This window comes from Sarcophilus harrisii, chromosome 2, assembly GCF_902635505.1.
Source record: "Sarcophilus harrisii chromosome 2, mSarHar1.11, whole genome shotgun sequence".
Classification (NCBI taxonomy): Eukaryota; Metazoa; Chordata; class Mammalia; order Dasyuromorphia; family Dasyuridae; genus Sarcophilus; species Sarcophilus harrisii.
Window position 1 is genome coordinate 89,349,759 of NC_045427.1, and position 8,683 is coordinate 89,358,441.

An 8,683-nucleotide genomic window follows, 5' to 3' on the forward strand; every position below is an offset into this window, starting at 1 on the left:
TGAACACTAACTTCAATTATGACTAGTATTTGCCCCAAACCGATTGCTCCAGATGTCTTAACTCAGTTTAGATGAGTTAACCAATCATACAAACAGCGCCAATTTTCTTTTGCAAAAAAATTGTTTTGCAAGTTTTCTTTGCTGGTCAACAGCTATAATCAGCCTGGTAACCAAAATTAAAACAGTTGAGTTGTTTATGCATAATTTATGCATAATAGTGATTAAGGAATGTGCTTTGCTCAGAATATCATTTTGTACTCAGCTAAGTAAATATAACCCAATTCAAGTTTCTGTTCTGTTAATCAACCCTCTGGGGCTACTTCCCTGACTTTCATTCAAAGGCCTGGTCTCCATAAAATGAAGCTTCTCTTTTTAGAGTTCTAGGGCTAATCCCAAGGACCTGGGGTTTCCACGATGGTCACTCATCGATGTGCTTTGGCTTTGACTATCAGCCAGTTGCCTTAATTAGTTTTAGAAAAGGTATTTAAAGAATAAGTGGTATAAAACATCTCCCCCCAAATCTAGGGTATATTTTCCCCTTGCATACACAAAGTCCCTAGGTGGGATAGCTCCAATTTACAGTACAATGTTAATGAGTACGAAGGCAGAGAATTTGTGTGGCCAAAGGGTGAATTCCTAGTTTGCTGGTTACTTTATTGGACCTTCATGAAGTTTCCCTTAGGTGGAACTCTTCGCAAGGGAGGAAGACCACAAGCACTTATTAATTGCCTGCTTAATAAAAAATATCTCATTTGATACACAACAATTCTAGGTAGTGGGTGCTACTATGATCTCTAAAATGACTTGGCCAGGATCCCACAGCTAAATAAGCATCAGAGCGGCAGGATTTGAACTGTTATTTTCAGATGACTGTTTCTATGACCATCAGCAAGCACTAATGCTATCATCTCCAGTTACAGGGGGCTTAACAGGGTGAGGGTTCCTTTTAGAAGATTGGCTGCAGCCCCTCCAGCATTAGACTGACTAGTTGCTGCAATGCGCAATTCTAAACTGTCTTACTGCTTTATCCATAGACCCAGACTTGTGGCTGATTCTTTTGCCCAATCATTAGCTATTTCCTGTGCAATGTCATCTGTGAGTAAAGCATTGTATTCCTTTTTTGATTAATTGGCTTAATAGGACTGTCTGGGCCTTTTGTGATTACATTAAGTAGGGTCGCTTGGAAATACTGTGATAGTCATAACAAAATATTTTATGAATTGCATATCGACTTAAAAAATTAAAGATGTATTTCAAAGAATCATTCTGTGTGATATGTATTTTTTCCAAGGTGATTGCAGTGGCCATTATTTTTGGTATGGAATCAATTCCAATAAACAAATAATTGAATAAGTCAGATGCACACGTACTGTAAGAGTCAGCTAGTATGGCATCTTAAAATGCAGCTAGTATAGCATCATAAAATACACTGGGAAAATAAAAATATGTCAAGCTGCAACTAATGACATAGGCACCTAAGAGCACAGATTTAGAACAAGAAGGGCATCTCACAGGCCATTTTAAAAACTTCATTTGAGGCACAGAGAGGCAAAGTAATTTGCCCAAGATCATACAGGTAAAGAGTAGAAGAGCCAGGATTTGGTGGCTCCAAATCCACCAAATGCTCTAATCTGTACTTTTTACTCTTTAAATCTTTGGAAATTATTTCTGCATGTTTAAATTTTAATGTCTTTATTTTTGCTTCTATCAGATCTACAATCTAATTTTTTGTTCTTGTTCTTCAATTATTTCTGACTCTTCATGACCCCATTTTGGGTTTTCTTGGCAAAGATACTGGAGTGGTTTGCTGTTTCCTTCTCTAGTTTATTTTACAGATGAAGAAACTGAGGCAAACAGGATAAAGTGACTTGTGCAAGATCACACAGCTGCAAAGTGTCTGAGTCTGGATTTGAACTCCAGACACAGCACTCTATCCACTGTTCCCACCTAGCTGCCCCCAAATTTAGGGCACTACATTAAACAGCTGTATATGATGCATTTGAGATCCATCTACAAGTAAAAGAATGGCTTCTTTAGACAGAAAAGTAAGCCATCTGTGAAGGAGCAGAAATGAAATCTTCACACTCTTTCAAGTTAACTTTATCAGCTTTCATGATGAAAGTATTTTATTCTTATTTTTGATTAACTGACTTAATTGGACTGTCATCATTTTAATGTAGTTGATTCATAGATTTAGCCAGCCTCAGATATTTCCAACCTCAGTTTTCTACTTGAACTTCAGTATCTCAGCACCAATTATCAATTTAAACTGGATGCCCTAGAGACATTTTAAGCTCAGAGATGTCCAAAATAAAATTCTTTGCCTCCTCTCCCAAACCCTATTCTGTTCGCCCTCCCTATTTCTGCCAAAGATACTGAGACCTTTTCAGTCTCTCAGGTTCATAATCTAAGATTCCTCATTTTCTGTTGCTTCACATTCTAATCCCTTGCATCTTTTACACCATGTCTCATGTCAGACTCTACTCTCTATCCACACAACTAACACATTGATTTAGGCCCTCATCTTTCCACACAGACGATTGTCACAGTCTCCTGATTGGCCTTCCTCCGATTATTCACAGCTCTGGCTCATCCTACACTCTCCTACGTTTAAGGGAAGTTCTGACTGCATCAGTCCCTCATTCAATCAACTGCAGTAGCTCCCTATTACCTCTGGGGTAAAATATTTTTTACTGAGGCAATTGGAGTTGTCTAGGGTCACATAGCTAGGAAGTAAGTGTTAAGTGTCTGAGATCAGATTTGAACTCAGGTCTTCCTGACTTCAGGCCTGGTGCTCTAACCACTCTGGGATAAAATATTAAGTTATGTGCTAGATGCTAGGGATACAAAGGCAAAAATGAAAAGTTCCTTGTTTTCAGGGAGTTTACATTCTACCCGAATTAATTCTAGTAAAGAGTTAATGCTTCTGGCTCCTCTTTTAAATTTTTTTTTCTATTATAGCATACTCATTAGTTAATGAAATGTAAAAATTACACACTGATGTCTTGAAGAACTTTTAGAGTAAGTACTAGTTTTGGAGGGTATGAAGAATAATTAAGCCTTGTCTCTTTTTCCCTAGATGGGTAAATGCTGGGGAAAGCTAGCTAGATGCATAGCTAAATTCGAGACATTCACAGTAGTTCCTTCACAATTTGCCCCCAAATGCCATTTGCTCACTACTAAGGGCCCCTTTTGCTGGTGGTATAATAATACCAATGTTTTTTTTTTTTTGTTTGTTTTTTTTCCTGATGTATTTTTCTTTACTTCATTCCTTACTTATGCCCTTCCTGTGGAAAAAAACCAGGGTCAATTCTGTGTGAATACATGGGGGAAGGTTTTGAATTCTCTTTGTGAATCACTATTTTCCCATCATATTCTAGCTTTAAACTCTTTTCCCATCATCTCCACCTCCCCCCTTTTCTTCCTGCTTTCTCAGATGTTAGTCATAGAGTTGTCTTCTCTAGGAACCATGTCTGATCCCTGCATATTTCTCCTTAGTGAGAACTTTCCCTTGCATGTGACTAACTATATCCAGTTCCCAAGTTCCTTCCGTTTAAAAGAGTCCCAAATAAAGGGAGAAGGGGAAAGGCAAACCAGCATCCTTATTCTCTTGGGAAATACAAGAGAAGAACATTGTTCCTCGTCTCTAGAACCAGTCCTCCATCGGCGGATTCCATCACGGGAATGCACCTGATTCACAAGGGGACAGGAGAGGAGGGATTCCTACTACTGTAGGTTCAAAAATCCTCGATTCATATGATCCTCCAAGGAGTCTTTTAGGGGAGCCCGACCCAGAGGAGGAAGTGCTAAGTGATTGAGTGAGATCATTCTCTGATGCAAGTGACAGAGACAGCTGGCAGGACAGTGAATAAATTGTTGGAGTCAGTTGGGAAGACCTGAATTCCAATTTAGCCTGAGATACTTATTAGCCCTTGACGCTGCGAAGGTCACTTTATCTCCGACTGCCTCTGTTTCCTCGAATATAAAGTAGGGATAATAATAGTACTCAGGGTTATTATGAGATTCATCAGTGTCTGGGATATGGTAGGCACTATTTAAATATTTAATCACTTCCCACTTTCCTTGATTAATTAGCCATGAAAATAGAAAGCAGGAGCCAGATCAGATTACCCACATTAGATGCTGCTGAATGTCGGGGAAAGTATCACGTGATGAAAACAGCTAGCATTGATATTGTGTTTTACGGTTAGCAAAGAGCTTTACATATATATGTGTATATATATGTGCACATTTTTGTAATATTAATATATGTGTAACATTTATCATCAAATATATATAATATTTATCATCTCATTTAATCCTGAATCTGTGAGCTAAATGCTATTGTTATTTCATGGTGTTTAAATACTTTGCCCAAGGGTCGCATGCTGTGTGTCAGGATTTGAACCTGGATCTTCCAGTCCAGCCCTGGGTTCGGGGTGCCCCTCAGCTGCTTCGGGGATGGATCACTGACTCCCACTGGGCCCTTGGAGCTTTCTCCTCCTTCCTGATCTACACTGGCATCTTTTCTCTTCCCCCCCCCCCCAATTTAACGTTTTGACAAACCCGTTCTGCGAGGGAAACTGCCCGAGGCGGGAGGGGGGGATTCCCTCTGCCCTGGGGGCTTCCGTTGGCAGCGGCCCCTTTCCTGGAATGCCGGTGCTTTTGTTTCCCCCAAACACTCTCCTGTCAGTGCCCAGGGAAGGGACCGCTATCTCAGCTTGCTCTTCTCACCTCACCCTTCTTAGATCCCTTTGGGACCTGGAACAGTGTGGTTAATTGTCAATTCACTTTATCTTAGATCCCACAAATTATTTTTTCTTGGTTCACATTTTTATCGGGGAGCACATTTTGAAATTTTTAGTAGAGAATCGCTTTGAATTTTAGGGAATAAACCGACGGTTCATTCTTGAATCAGAAGGGGGCGTTCAAGACTAGGAATGCGATTTACAGACAGCAGTATTCGAATGTGGTAGAGCCTGTATTAAGATTAATAGAAGATCCCCGGGCATTTTGTAAATCATATTTAGATATTGTGGAGTATAATTAAAACTAATGCAATGAACAAACACTTAAAAGTATTCTTAATTCTTCAGAGTGAGAATGCAGCTCAATAACAATTTGGAAAAGTTGCAGGAATTTAAACAGCAAGCCTCTCTCTAAATATTTATATTTATAGAACACCGAGGAATATTACTTTCCATTATATCAGATTTTCAGTGTGGAATTTGTTATGTATGGATGCTGGGGGGTGTTGCGGAAAGATTTATTGCTCGTATTCCCTATGAATTCTAGTTAGTTTTGTCCCTTTGGAGGTCTTGTATTGGTCTGCTGCAGTGATTTCTAGTTTATTTTCTGCAGCAATAAAGTACAGTCATATGCAAGGCCTGGCTTTAGACAATCCCTTTTTCTGCAACAAGGTCGAATGCCTTTAGGGGAAGTAGGATTCTTAGGCAAGTGGCCACCATTGGCTTTTGGCGGATGTTTCCATTATAACTGTTTCTCTCCTGGGTGCAGATGTACTAGCTCCTGGTCATCAGCGCGCACGGACACAGCTGTACCTGATCCAGTGTCCCAAGTCCCCGATGCTCTTCTCACAGGGAGGGTGAACAAGCACTGGAACAATATAAGCAGGGGCTCTTGCTCCTGGGCTGCACAGCCCAGCGATCCTCACCTTCTTACTACACAAGCTCTTTGCAGATTATGGTAGGTCCTGGCCACTTCTTCCAAGAAAATAGCATCTGATTCCCTCTTCCTTCTTCTCTCAATATTCTGGCCCCAGCAGCCCCTGGCAGAAGTGTGGAGCAGCCCCTCTACAGGAGATTCACTGAAAGGCCCCGCAGGGAAGTAGGGGGGTTTCTAAGCAGTCCTTTAAGTCAGGGCTTCTTAAACTTTTCCCATTTGCCATCTGTTTTCATCCAATAAATTTTTACATGACTCTGGGTATACAGGTATATAAAGCAGGTATACAAATCAAACATTTACTGATAATAAATATAATTTCACGATCCTCACATTCAATGCAGTCTCAAAACACAGTTTAAGGACCTGGGCATCATGTGATTGAATGTGAGCTCTGTGTTGGACCCTGAAGAGGGCTTCAAATGGCCCCTTGGGGGTGCGGTGAAGCTCTAAATGTCTATCAGTCAGTGGCTGGGACTCGTCAGCAAAAGCACTTTGCTTCTGTTTTGAAATAAAAGATTGAGGTCCCAGAGAGAAACATGCTGTCCTCCTCAAGTCCATGGGGCCCAAAGATGCCGTGTTCACCACAAGGCCCAAAGATGCTGGGCTCACCTCAAGATAAGGCATTGGATGAAATGATGCACTCGTCTCCCCACCCAGCTCAGCAGCTCCTCGGTGATTTGTATTTTACACTTGGAGTCGGGGCCTGGCAGAAGTGTTCCTGCTCATAACTCAGAGCTGCATCAATGCGGCAACTTGTGGGGTGACCTTTGTCAGCCTTGCCGGAACTAATGGGGCTTTGCCGAAGATGAGCTAGTCAAGCTGACAAGGAAAGTCTGGACCAGAGGCAGCCAAGGCAGGGCCGCGTGGCTGAGGAATAAGACCTCTGCAGTGGCACAAATCACAGAACTCTTTGTGCTGAGCCTGGGACCCACCGCTCAGCGGGCCTTAGGATCAATCCATCAATTAACAATCATGTATTTATTGCTTTCAATGTTCCAGGTGCTATATTAAATTCTGGGGTTACAGAGCAAGGTAAAACCACTTATCCCCTTTGTCTTTGACTGAGAAATGGAAGCAGTTTGGGCAGTGACAGAGAACCTCGCATCCCTCCAGAATGCCCCAAGTTCTTGGACCTGAACTTAGTCTTGGGGAGGCTGTGCAAAGGCTGGTTCTACTTTCAACCATAAGGCCCCAGGAGAGGGAAGTCACTAGGTCCAGTAGCACCAATGATCAAACTCCAGCCTTCTAATGATAGAATGGGACTTCCTAAAAAGTGTCAGTCTCCCTAGCAACCTCACAGTGAATTCTATGAGCCAGACTCCAAGAGGGAAAGAAGGTGGGGTTTTGTGGATAATGACAAGTTCTTGGAGAGTTTTGAGATAGTCTTCTGATAAAGGGGAGAGAGAGAGAGAGACAGAGACAGAGACAGAAAAAGAGAGAGAGATAGACAGAGACAGAAAAAGAGAGCCAGAGCCAGAGCCAGAGAGACAGAGAGAGAATTTTTGTGTGTAAATTCCAGATAGCAATGATCTCTTGTTTGTCTCTAGGAACTTTGCAATGGACAGTTCTAAGACGCACCTTTGAAGACACAAGTGCCAGCTTCTTGGGAAGAAGAGGCTTATATATCTGACCCCACAGCTAGGGGACCATGATGTGGAAGAGAAAACATCCGTATTTTGCCATCTGCTATTGCCATGAGTTATTTGGAGAGGGCAGGTCTGATGGGAAGAGGAACGCTCTTCTACCAATCTTTTTTTTTGGAAGGGAATATCTTTTCTGAAAGATCCCAAGTCTGTTTTTCTGAGGCTGGTGACCTGTTTGTATCCCTATAAGAAAGTGGGACTCACTAGAATATCAGAATTTAGCAAATTCAAGTTTGTTTCCCTTTTAAGGAATCCAAACAAAAGAGTGAAACTCTAGGTATGAGGGACTTTATAGTGAATTCCCTGAGAAAAAGACAAGACTCACCAAAGAAGGAGAACTGTTGTTGTTTGGAGGAGGCAGCTCTTATGAGTTCTTTACATGTTTTCTTCATTTTCTATGGGGTGAAATACCTGCTAAACTGTGCTTACTATTTATTGTCATTGAACACTTATACAGGATTTGGTAACCTTTTATCATGAACTCTATTATGTGCTCTATGTTTTGAGATTTTCAGAAGAAACTCCAGATAGATGCAAAAGAAGCCAAAGAAATAGAATTTTTAGTGCTCTGTTCCCTAAATTATGTATTGGGGCATTATAAAGAGTGGGAAAGTGATCTGCCCTGAGGCTTACTCAAGGCCTGCATTTTGTAATGTTAGCCAACCGATTTCTACCACAACTTAGAAAAAGGAGGAAGTAGTCACATTTAGGCAGGGTATTTCTCAATGTTGGGCCTACAGGAACTTCTCTTGAGTCACTGGTCCAAACTGAAGTGAGAATCCAATTAGCTGAGACCAGGTTGGCCTGACATGAAAGGCTGGGGCTCAGAGCCACCAATATGCCTGAGGGACAGGACCTGGGAGAAGGCAAAGGGAGTTTCCTAGAGAGCCGAGCTGAGCTCCGAATAAAGGGGATATTCTCTTGGAGAACAGAAACCAGAGGAGAATGTCAACTTCCACCAAGTGATGGCAGTTAGAGAGTAGTAGTCTACAGGAAGCCTTGGTCAACTCCATAAACTCAGAAACTATCTTTTGTGAGAAGTCTTCGGGTAGAAAAAGAAGGGTCTCAGGAGAGCTATAACTAGTAGGCTTTTCTTCAGCAAGCTGACATCTGGAATACTGGTTTCTTCACTGGGGCGGCACAGGACAGTCTAGGACTGGGAGGTGGGATAGAAGAGCACTTATTCCTGATGTCATTGTTCTACGGAATAGTGCTGCGATCTTGCCTGGCCTTGGGCTAATATCCCTTTAAGATCCCAAACCCTTTCTAAGGATATGACTTACTTTGTTGCTGTGACAACTTGACAGCATCTTTTTGGTGTGCAGTATTCAGGTACCATTTGGTCTAGAGACCAG